Source organism: Sphaerodactylus townsendi, linkage group LG04, assembly GCF_021028975.2.
Source record: "Sphaerodactylus townsendi isolate TG3544 linkage group LG04, MPM_Stown_v2.3, whole genome shotgun sequence".
NCBI lineage: Eukaryota > Metazoa > Chordata > Lepidosauria > Squamata > Sphaerodactylidae > Sphaerodactylus > Sphaerodactylus townsendi.
The window spans coordinates 27,312,780-27,325,010 of record NC_059428.1 but is presented as its reverse complement, the minus strand read 5'-3'; the positions used below and the strand labels follow the sequence as shown (position 1 = coordinate 27,325,010).

The following is a 12,231-nucleotide window of genomic DNA, read 5'->3' as shown; positions in this document are numbered from 1 at the left end:
TGAGGATGAACTTACACAATGATTTTAAACACAGTAACAAAAATACCAGCCTGAGGCAAGATGTCCCAATTTTTTTCCATAAATGTATCCCAAATATTAAAATCAAGATTCAACTACAAATGTAATTTTTTTTTTAAAAAAAAAACTGTGTCTCCTCAGAAGAATGGATGGGAAATGTCACAGGTGATGTTTCTTGCACAAAACTATATCATATACTATCACATTCCAGGACACTTGAAGGCATTACCTATAGGTAGATCAGTCTCTATGTATTATTCATTTACCTAGTACACATGTTCTTCCAAAGCATAGTGCAATTTAAAATAAAAGCTTACCATCTAAGAGTCACAAAAGAAAAGAGAGAGAGGAAAAGGAAAAGCAGCAAATTCAGGTAGAAACTCTTACATTTTACATAAAGACCAAGTGGAATAACCACAGTAGAAGGCAGCTCAACAAGGGGTGGAGCCAAACGGTAGCTGGTCTTAGTCAAGCCAATAAAAATGAGTTTTGCCTGAAGTATGGCGTGAGTGCTTGTTTCCCCACAAGTACACCAATTAGGCAGCTATTACTTGTATCAGATGCCTGAATCACTTTTTTTGTCACACAAAGGACAATCAAAAAGCTCTTTGAATGACATGAAGTAGGTCGAACACAGCAATTTTCAAGTAATGCTCAGCTGCCATAGAAATCTAGAGCTTCTTGCAATGCAAGCCATAAGACTCTTACATAAACAGTCCACAGTAAAGGCTCACGTCTAAGTGTTGTTATTTGCACTGCTTAAACAAAGAAAGGGGAAATTGTCCCCTTTTCTGCAGTGGAAGTTTTAAAATTTTATTTTAGAATAACCTGCAGACATTCTAGTGTAACTGTACCCTTCACAAATCTTTCTAATAGGGTTTCTCTGTCAAGAAGGGGTAGGAAATCAAGGTAGCAACAATGTATTTAAAAACTCAAAACTTATGCTATACCAGTGTGTCCAATGTGCCGGTAGGCACTATGGTGCCCGCCAAGTTTTTAGGAATGAGAGGGGGGTAGGGCTTTTGCCCAGCAAAGCTTCTGATTGACTAACAGAGATTGGCTGTGCAGTTTTTTAAAAACGTTGCTTTGGTAGCAGCTGCCACCACCACACTGTGTTACTGAAATTAAACTGTGGCAAACACTTTGTGGCTGGCTCCGCCTCCTGTGGCAGCCATTTCATTGCTGTGCCCGCCATGCCCTGTCAGAATTTTTTTTTTTTTTAGGTTGGGGACTGCGGTGTTACACCATTAAAACTTACACAAAAAGGATAAATCTCTTTATTTTCCCTGTTGGGTCTTCTGAAAATCACTCGTAGCCATTTTATTTATTTAGGTTACTTACAGCCCACCTTTTTCGCTAAAACTCAAGAATAGAATAGAATAGAATAGAATCTTTATTGGCCAAGTGTGATTGGACACACAAGGAATTTGTCTCCGGTGCATATGCTCTCAGTGTACATAAAAGAAAATACATTTGTCAAGGCAGATTACTTAGTATAAGTCATATTCAATCAATAGGATGGGGCATCCCCTGAACAGTGAAATAAGGGTTTGGACTACAGAAATCTGAAAACAAACATAAATCTAAACATAAATCAGAGCTGAAACAAATGTGAAAAAGCATAACCACCAGTTGCCTGGCTTTCTGTTGTAGTGCTCTTCGGCGTGCTGCTACAGATCTCTTGAGGCTACTGCCCTTTCCTTCCTAGAAATCCCACACCATTTTGTTTCCTCTTCCCTTTCTCTCACAAAGCCTTCTAGAGACAAATCTATAAGGACCATCAGAAAAAGCCAACTCCTGTCCAACATATATATTTGTATGTATGTATTTGTATTTACCTCTTCATATGTATTTGTATTTACCTCTTCACTGTATGAAGAGGTAAAAAGATTGATGAGCGACCAGATGCCAGGAGGCAACTGCAGCTGGCGAACTTCACAGAACAGCAGGTATTTGAACTTGGATTTCCCCTGTCAAGGTCTGACAAGAAGCATGTGAACATGTTGCTCTCCCCTACCTATGCTTCCAATCCACATGTATCACTTTCAGACTCACAAATGGCAACTGCCAACAATGCTGTGATTCTATTGGTCAGGAGAGACAAAGACAAGTCCTATAACTTTCACATGTATTCATTCATTCATTCATTCATTCTCAGCAAAGTGAGAGCTATACTCTCTTCCACAGAAAGAGGATAGTGTGGTCAGTTAAGGTGCAGCAGTTGAGAAAACTATATGCTTCCATATTAGAATAGAGTCCTGAATGAATATGAGAATTATCATTTATTTTTATGCACTGCCTTTTTCCAAAACCATTATTTTGTGCAATACTGAACATGGTACTTTGATACAAGAGCTTTTATAGTTTGGGTGCTGTGTGGTTTCCGGGCTGTATGGCCGTGTTCTAGCAGCATTCTCTCCTGACGTTTCGCCTGCATCTGTGGCTGGCATCTTCAGAGGATATAGTTCATTGAATGACTTTTATAGTTCATTGAATGACTGTCAAATGGATGAGGGGAGAAGAACTAGGTAGGCACCAGGACCCGGGTAGAGCATTCTACAACAAAGAAGGTTCAGCATGCTTTCTCCTGTTGCCGAGGAATATACAACCCTACTATCATCTTTCTGCGGAACACAGTATAAGATCAGAGACCACCATGGTTCCTAATTTTATTTTTGTGGCTGGGGAAATTCAATGGAGAATTGTGGCTGCTGAGATGAACTGCTGTTTTTTTTTCTCCTGACAGAAGAGTTTGTCCACAGAAGCATCAGGGGTCAGGTAGATGGAAACAGGAAAATCGGCCAGTGGACGATGCAAAAAAGTTCAAGTAATGGAATGGTAAATAGATTTACTCAACCACTCAAATCAGAATTACAACTACCTCTCTACAAGGCTTCTTGACATACTGATTAAATTAGGTTTTTCTGCAATAGAACTGGAGACTGATATTTTAGGGAGCTGTCTCCAAAAAAATAAAAAGAGGGAATTAAGAACATCGCTTTGACTTGCAAAGAAGGCAGAGAACTATAATGTTCTCTGTAGCCCTAAATTCTACTGAAAACAACAACACCTAAAGCCTCTACAGTTTGGCCTTCCAACATAGTCTGGTTGTGAGGATCTATCTCATGAGTAACACACCAATCAAACAATATAAACATTTTTGTTACATAAACAGAAATCCCCCGATCAACTACTACTTACTTAAAGGTTCTCCACATTATAAATAATCCATTTACATGCTACAGTTAGAAAGGCTGCCCAAAAATAACTATATCCTGCTGAATCAGAGGTTCATTTGGTTCAGCGTCCCATTTCCCATGGTGGCCAGTGAGATGCTTCTGAGAAGTCTGCAATCAGTAAGTGAAGGCATTCGCCTTCCAAAGTTCTGTTTTGTTTTTGTCTCCCTCCTGCATACCTGGGCACCATTCAGCTACCATGAATATCTGCCACTGATAGAACTACCTTCCATAAAACTGGCTAATGACTATAGAGATCATCATGTACAGTTGCTGGAAAGGTCGTCTAATTTATATTTTCTACTCAAAGGCTACTGAAGATAAAAGATTAATAAGTTTTATGGTGAATGTATTTGTGGCAGCGTTTCCCACATTCCCTTCTAACAATGGCTGCCTGTTCATTTCTCTTTAGTTGCTATGCTTGAAGGTTTTTCTAATATCACCTATAGTACCAATTTTCCATAGATTGTGAAGTTGATAGTAACTTCTCAACAGGAATTAGAAAATGCTTTCAGAACAATTAATTTCATGTTTACAAGTATTTGGATCGATTTACTTATTCCACCAACAGTATATCCTGCCTTTCTGCTTTAAAACAGGCCCTCACAAGACAAAAATTAAGCAATAATAAGTAGCAGATAGAAACTTTTTAAAAAATCAGACAGAAAAGAACAGAGGTAGACGGGAGCACTAAATATATATATATTTATATATATATGCCAATTGCGACACATCCTTGCTAACTCAGGAGTTTGAACCACTTAGATCACCACTTAGATTACCACAAAGATACTGGGTTTTCCCCTCCACCAACAATGCTGTAATGTATTTACATATCAATTGTGCACATAAGTATTTTTCAATGCCAGCAGGAGCACCTTCCTTCAACAGCTTAAATGTGGTCACCAAGCTAAACAAGCTCCGGATAAAGCAGGCAAACCACAAAACTGGGCTCCAGTAGTTGATTCTCAAGAGGTCCTTCATATTAAATTCTGAAGAACCATCTTGTAAGAACCTGTGAGCTGCTGGCATACCTATTTACTACAGTTCGATACTTCTTTTTTATCATCACTCAAAGCGATTTGAAATAAAATAATCATTTTATCCTACTCAGAATCCTGCTGATGTTTATTCAATGGAGCTTACTCCCAGGAAAATTTTCTTAGGACTGCACTGTATGATCTATCCCCCCATGATCCCATGCAGCAGCTCACTTTTAATGGAAAAGTAGGGAAAGATACAAAGATGAGACGGCTGATTTGCTTTTGCTGAAAGATGTGCAGAATTCTGCAGGAAAGAAAGTGGAAAATTTTACTGCATGTAAAAGTGCTATGAAAATTTTAAGAAATACAGACAACTTTACAACTGCATGTACAACTGCATGCAATTTGTTGATTTGATCATATGGAAACAGTGAGATTCCTGGATATCAAGTTGCCGATTTTCTTTTATACCAAATACCAACTGTTCCTTTAGATCAGGGTTCTCCAACCTTTTCGAGCCTGAGGGCACCTTTTGAATTCTGGCACAGTGCAGTGGGCCCAGCCACAAAATGGGTGCTGTAAAATAGCTCTTGTAGTAGCCAGCCACAAAAAGGCTGTCACTGCTTACCTGCAGTAACACGGTGAAGATCTTTGTGCTTTGGAGGCAGCTACTGCCAAAACATTTTTTAAAAATTGCACAGCCAATCATATCTCCAATTGACAGTCAAAAACCTTGCTGGGTAAAAACCTCTCTACAGGCATCACTGGGGAGGGGGGGCTGCTTTAAATATATATGTACCTTGTATCCTTCACCCTATCATTGTGTGAACTTTCCACTTTGCTCAATAAATCAATAAAACTTTTTCAATATATAGATGCTCCTCTTTCACCCATGGGCTTTTATGTTCCATTCAGAGAAAATTCCTCATGCAGAAGCAAACTCAGTTCGGTTTAGTGATTGGCGGCAGTTCTCAAAGGGCTCAGGTAGAGGTCATTCATAGCACCACAGTGAAGATGCTGTTGCCTGAACCAGGTGATTGATCACTCTGCCACATAAACAAGCTCAAAACTCCTGGCTCAAAAGTCACTTTCCAAGTAAATAGGGTGCTCTGTAGGGACTTCAGGAGAAGGTTGCAAGAAATGCAAGAAAGAAAAGAGTACAGGATAAAACAATAAACATGAAGCAAAATAGCAACTGGACTTTTTAACTGGGTAAATGTATTGCAGAAAAATCAGGAACAAACATAGCCAGCCACACCATTCACCATATTGGATGGATAGACACGAAACCAACTCTGTTGCTGATTCAATGAGAGCACAGCTTCTTACTTCTCGGGCATGTGAAAGAATGATAAGCTTATCTAGTCTAATATTACGCTTCCTAGAAGCGTTTACCCTGATCTAAACAGGCAACAGCTGCTTAGGCAATCCTGAGCGGGGCCGGGGCAGGGGGGGTGAGATGTGCCGCGGGGCTAATTAAGTAGGTAATACATGTCTACTAGGGGGCAAGTATGCTCAGATAGCACAAAAAAGCCCAGATCGATCTCCTATTTAGATTTTCTGCCATCTGCTCATGTTTGCAATGAATCACCCAGCCACTAGACCAGCTGTTTAAAGGAGTTTGATCTTTGCAGACTTATACATCAAATCTGGATGCCTTCTTTCTAGATTCAACACAAAGAATCAAGAAGAACTGTAAAACTCAATTAGAAAGATAAGAATTCTGCCACTACAACTAGGACACTACCTGCCAGATCCCCAATCCCAATGCAAAATAACATTTTACTAACTAACTTTTAAAAGTTTACTGGGCACTGTTCCTTCTCAAGAATAAAATGGGAACATATGTGATGCTAGTAATTTGAGCTCAGAATGAAGCAAAATATTTTAGCAAACTGAAAAAGTTTTACTGTACAGAAGTTATATAAGATTAGAAAACCAGCCAGTATTTCTGAATGATGCTTACAGAGTATGAACTTAAGTTAATATTTTTTGTGAGAAAACAGCCCCAGCCACAAAAATCCTTGCAAATCTTGAATACAAGCAAAAGATTCTCACCAATGCATTAGTAATATTTTTTATTTTGATCTTCCTACCAATATCTGTCCAAGCAAGAAATGTCAGAGATCTGTTGTATCAAATATTTTTTAAATAATTTTTTATGTAGAAATGTGAAGAAAAGGAGATTATTAGTTATTATTCAGGAAAACACCATTTGAAAATGACTAACAGAACACAGCATTATTCACATTAAAAACCCATGATCAAACAACTAATCCTCAGAATCACATACTCCCTCCCTTGGTAAGTAGCTCAAAACAATCACTTACATTTTCACATAAACCATAATTTGTTGTTTTATCTGAACCATGAACTATGGTTTGTTCCCTTCCTTCCAAACTCAATCCAGGACTAAACCAAAGGTTGGGTGGTGGGGAGAAATACAAATCCATTCTTTATGGTTTGGATTTGATACTGAAGTCAGTAATTTCTAAGTTGCTTGGGAACAAGATTTATTTGGCTTGTTCCCACAATGAGAAAGGATTTTCTGAGGAAAGTATAATCAAGACACAGGCAACTTATGGCAACCCCCAGGGGGTTTTCAAGGCAAGAGAAGTTCAGAGGTAGTTTGCCATTGCCTGCCTCTGCAAGACAACCCTGAACTTCCTGAGCGGTCTCCCATCAAAACAGTCTACCTTTTCTTTATTAAAACTGCTAGCGACAGGAAGTCACACATTGGTGTTTACAATGGATTTTAACAGATAATCTATTCACACTTCTGATGAACGATTCACACTTCAAAATAAAACATTAGTTTCCAGATAAAGTATTTAAAAAAAACTATCACCAAGGAGGCTGAAATGATCTCTGTAACATTATACTACTACTCTGAAATGGACATTAGTGGGATTACCATTCTGTGATCCACGTGGAAAACTCCAAGTGCCCATATTTTGTTCCACTGTTTGGAAGCACCCAATTTATTAAACCGTTCTATTATATGGTACTTAGTTCTAATTTTTCTTAATTTTCACAGGGCCATACAGTAAATGTATCATACTGGGCACAGAAGTGAGTGTTCAAGTTGTTCTTTAACTACAGAACCTGGGTGAGTGGGTGATTCACATTTTGATTTTTTAAATCATCCCCTACAGATATTCGAGTCCATTTTTCTCTTCACAATATTCGCAGAAGCAGGGAGGTGCTGGAGGATATTTTTTCTCTCAGCTACCATTGCCTTGCATACAGCAACTTAAAGTCACAATTCGTACTAGGCTAAAAATTAAAATTAAACGCGAGCTCACCCATTTCACCCGGTGTTAACAGCCTGATTTTAATGTCGGTATACTGCTGTGTGAAGTGAAGATTATTTTCGCCCCAAACGGCGCAAACCTAAACAAACTTGCTGGGGAGTAAATCGCATGGCCGTCATTTGGGCTGACTTCTGAGTAGAGCGCGCAACTCCTTGCAGGAAAAACGAGCTGAAAAGGCAATAAAAGGAAAACGTGAAATGGGGGTGGGGATGGCTGAAGTGTTAGGAAGCTGACGGTTTTTTTTGGATGGGGTGGGCTTGAAAAGGTGATGAGGGAAACGAGCAAGTCCAAAAGGGAGTTTTCTTTTTGCAGTTAGGGGGGTCGGTGGGTGGGAGGGAGAGTCTCTCCTGGTCCAGGCGCCCAGCTCGACAGACTAGGATGATTTTCCCCCCCTCTCACCTTGCGTGAATCCCAAGCGAGGCGGCCTTCTTTTTTTCCATCACAGTCTTCCCAGCCCGACCTCTGTCCACGCCTCGGCCTCTTCTCGCCCGGGCAGCTCACCAACGCGACCTCGAGGAGCCGTCCCTGCCAGCCTGGGCCTGCAAAACAACCCACCCGCCAGCCCGCCACCCCGAGCGGGGAAAAGGGGGCGGTGGCGGGCGGCACGGTTACTCAGCGCCGGCTAAGCCCGGGCCTCGGCCCCGCTTCGCTGCCGTTGTCACGAGGCAGCCTCTCCGGCCGGCCTTCCTACCGCCGAGCCCCAAAGGCCGGGGAGAGACCCAGCAGAGCCGCCTGTGCTTCAGCCGCCCTCCTCAGGCCGTTTGCATGGCCTCCGGAGTCCCCTCAGAGGGGCACCCTAGTCGGCGGCCTTTCTGGGCAGTGTCAGCCACACTCTTCCCCAAAGGAGCCACCTGGCCGGAAAGCCACCTGCAAATCAGGACATGGCTTGCGTGAGGAGGGGGAGGCGGCCGCCATGTCTCCCTCCACCCCGTGCCCGGGATCCGCTTTCACTCCCCGCGCTCCTTCTATGTCCTATGCAGAGTCTCCGCGTTTCAGCTACTACCACGCCTCCGTTCCTACTACTGGTAGTTAATACGCACGAGAGGTGCCTAGCCTGAAAGCTCTGTTGCTCATTGTTGGGGGGTAGGGGTGGATGCTTGCGCGGTGGTTTGCTGTGGGTCATGTACTCTGTACATGCTCGGAATCCTGCGCTTCTAATCCGTCAGTACATGCACACTCTCAAGCACATGCAAAGACTGGAGCTTTAGAGAGCAGACTTAAACATATCCACCCAGGATTCTATTGAGATATATTCAGTGGGGGTTATTCCCAGGGTTTTAAATCTAGGAACGCCTATGCTCCCGATTATGCACTCAGGCATTATTAACGAACACCTTTGCTCATAAGTGTGTTTTGAAAGTGTCGTTTACAATCCTAGCCTTCTGCACCCTGAGCTTATCACACTCCATGCCAATAAAGCAAGCCGCCGCCGCCGTCGTAACTTTTCCTTCCCTGTTGCTTTTACACCCCAAACCATGACCTGGAGAACTTGCTCCTCCCCCTACTACTCCCCTCTGCCTCTCATTGTTGGTCACACATGCAAGATCCCTTGCCAAAGCTGATGCCCCCTACAGATCTCTCTATCCCTGGCAGTGTTTTTTTTAACAGTAACCTCCGAGTGTAATTGACTTTGATAGCTGCATTCAGTCATCTTCCACTGCCATAGTTCACGAGCCCTCAAATTATGCACTACAACTGCCAGATACATCTGAAATTCGCTGTGAGCTCCAAGCAGCTTTCTTCATTACCTCATCTCTATTTCACCACCACTCCGCCTCCTTTTCTCCTGTTGCCCCTTTCCAGGTTCGGTTTGCTGCCTTCTTCCTCAGCAATTGTGCTCTTTATTTCTCTCATCCTTCTCCGTGTTGGTCCTTCCCCAATTGCATCACTCACCTTGAGGTCTCTGCCTCCATCATCGTGTTCATGGTGCTCCTCAGGTGATTTGACCAGCCTATCCATTCCTCCTCCAGTATTCAGGGAAAGATGAAAGGGATTGCTTCACAGTCTTTTCTTTCTTTCTTTTTGAAAGCTGAAACTAGCTTCTGCCACAATTTGCTGCTGCTTACAATGGAGCATATGGGTATTTTAAAAAAATATATCTTCTGTAGCTCCCAAAGTTCTCAGGTAGGTCTTGCTGCTTTTTTTGGAGGCATCCCTGCCTCTTTGCTTTCTCTCACACTGCCAGCGAAGGCTGTGTTCAGAGCAGCTCTCTTCTTTCAGTGTGAAATCTCCTCCTGCTGGAGGGAGGTTGGATAAGAATCCCTTTCGAATAATACCTCTACTAGCATGACAAGGCATATCAGCATTGTCGCCAAAGTCTGGGAGAGACAGATCCTTTAAGGCATCTGCCAGGAAGACTGTAGATGTCATCCAGGGTTTCCTTGAATTTAATCCCATCTGGGTTTCAGCATCTGTGTTCAGTTATGGACTATGTGAAGTAATAGCAAAGAGACTGTGTTTGGGTATGTGCAAAATACATTTCCATGATAAGCATGGAATTAAAAGGAGTTTCAGGTCAGAGAGACTGAATTGCAAGTAAATTTTTGGAAATCACTTAGACCTTTCTATCTCAGATGTTTAAATTTTACATGGGTCTGCTTATGCCCATCGTTATCAATATATCTAATTTTCAACATAGCTAAAGCTATGGATACTTAAATCCATAGCCTGGAACCGTCAACAGCAGCCAGGCACTTATTTAGGACCTCTACTGCATTCCCAGGGCATTTGAATAAGGATATAAAGAGCCAGATATCATCTGCATATTGATGACATCCAATCTCAAAACTACAAAATATTTGTCCTAAGGGGTTTACATAGAGATTGAATAACATGGGAGATAGGACAGGGCCCTGTGGAACTCTGCAGGATAGGTTCCGTATTGATGACAAATGGTCTCCAACAGCAATCCTTTGGGTTCATGGGAGTACAGCAGGTGAAAAGGGGGACATGTGAATCACTGATAGCAAGCAATGTCCCTCTCTACATGGTTGTGACAGTTGAGATATAATTTTCTGCACATGGTTGTCTTCAGGATGTGCCATATGGGTGATTTTAGCGTTCAATTATTCCAGGAAGCAGACAGATTGAAGCAACAATTAATGGTAAATAATGGCTAATTTAATGGACATGGTTCTGATCCAAGTTGCCTACATTTAACAGGATAGTTATATGTAGACCTTGTAAAATTTATCCTATTTTTCTGTTACGTTAAATGTCAGAAATGATTGTGTCATGAATTCTTTGCCAGTAAGTACCAGTCATTGTTGGAAATGAGCATAAAATATAGTCATTTACAAAAAAAAGCATTTCGTATTTATTGGAAATGGTGTATCTCAGAATTTTCTAACATTCCCCATTGCGCTACTTAACATGGTTGATATTAATCTGCAAATGCCAACATCAATCACATTTCTGGTATTTATGGTGGCATGCAAATATAGTTTGTGCCCCGGGTTCAACATACATCTGGCCTAAAATATGTTCAGAGGGTTAATTTAAATTGGACAAGAACTTATTATAAATACTAATTACAGAAATGAAGGCCCAGAAAAAAAATCGGTTTCAAAGTTTCTGAAAGATTTGTTCATCTGGAAGCATCTTCTGTCTGGTATGGTATACTAGCTATCTGGTATGGTATAGTGATAGGGCAGACTAGGACTGGGGTTACATGGGTTCAAATTTCTACCTAACAGCCCAGTTCACTAAGTAATACTGGGTGTAATGAAGGTGGCTAGTGTGGGCTTCATCTTCTCGCTTCTGACCTTGGCACATTCCTCTGCCTGGGCTTCGTGCCCAAGGAAGTTATTGCTTTTCACATAGCTACGCTTATCTTGTGTGAATTCTGTGTGTGTTTGAAGCTGTCTTGCTCTTTGTGGGAATGTTGGTTGGGAGTTTGGAAAAGGGGGGGGCACCCGTGTCCATAAAAGCGGCACGTTGGGTCCGAGAAGTCAGAGTTCGCATTGCGTGTATTGAGATCATCGAAGTTTATGAAATAAATGAACTAAACACAGTTGCTTTGTTTCGAGTCCTTCTGAGGTTCCTTACACTGGGCCAGTCACAGGTACTCACTCTGACCTATCTCAATAGGGCAAAGGCAGGGGGCGGGGGGGTGTTGTGCGACACACTGGGCACTCGCCCCTGTTGGGGTGTGGTGGGCGCATGCGGGGGCGTTCCGGGGTGGGACGGGGGTGGAGTGCACCGGGCGCTTTCCCCCCTTGCTACGCCTCTGCAATAGGGCTGTTGGGAATGAAAAATGGGATCACCCCATCCTTCTAAAGAACTCAAGAGTGATATATGTGGATGGGGTGATCCCTTTTTTCATTCTCAACAGCCCTATTGCAGAGGCGTAGCAAGGGGGGAAAGCGCCCGTGTTGTGCAGTGGCTAGGGTGCCTGGCTAGGGTGCCAGGCTAGGGTCTGGGAGACCCAGGCTCTAATCCCCACTTTGCCAGGAAAATCTGCTAAGTGAGTCATACAATCTCAGCCTAACCTTCCTTCCAGAGTTGCTGTGAGGATAAATTGGAGAAGAGGACAGTGTAAGCTGCTGGGGAGAAAGTTGGGGTACAAATAAAGTGAATAAATAATTAATATTCTTTCCTAGTTTCCTTTCTCCATTTCTGCTGTGATGGGTGCAGATTTTATGCCATGTGAAAAGAGAGCCATATTAAGACCCTTGTATT

General features: G+C 42.2%; 1 protein-coding gene across 2 annotated transcripts in view; it reads right to left on the bottom strand.

The window, feature by feature from the left end:
- The window catches only part of ZC3H12C (zinc finger CCCH-type containing 12C), a 59,782-nt gene extending 50,060 nt beyond the window's left edge, over positions 1–9,722 (bottom strand). The window contains exons 1-3 of one of the 2 annotated variants that reach the window (XM_048493444.1): positions 9,300–9,722; positions 7,951–8,090; positions 7,543–7,719 (exon numbers count right to left, since the gene is read on the bottom strand). The gene's annotated coding sequence lies outside the window, so the exon portion shown is untranslated. The remainder of the gene's footprint in view (positions 1–7,542; positions 7,720–7,950; positions 8,091–9,299) is intronic. The other variant, XM_048493445.1, reaches the window with a different exon arrangement.
- Between the last annotated feature and the right edge of the window lie 2,509 nt (positions 9,723–12,231).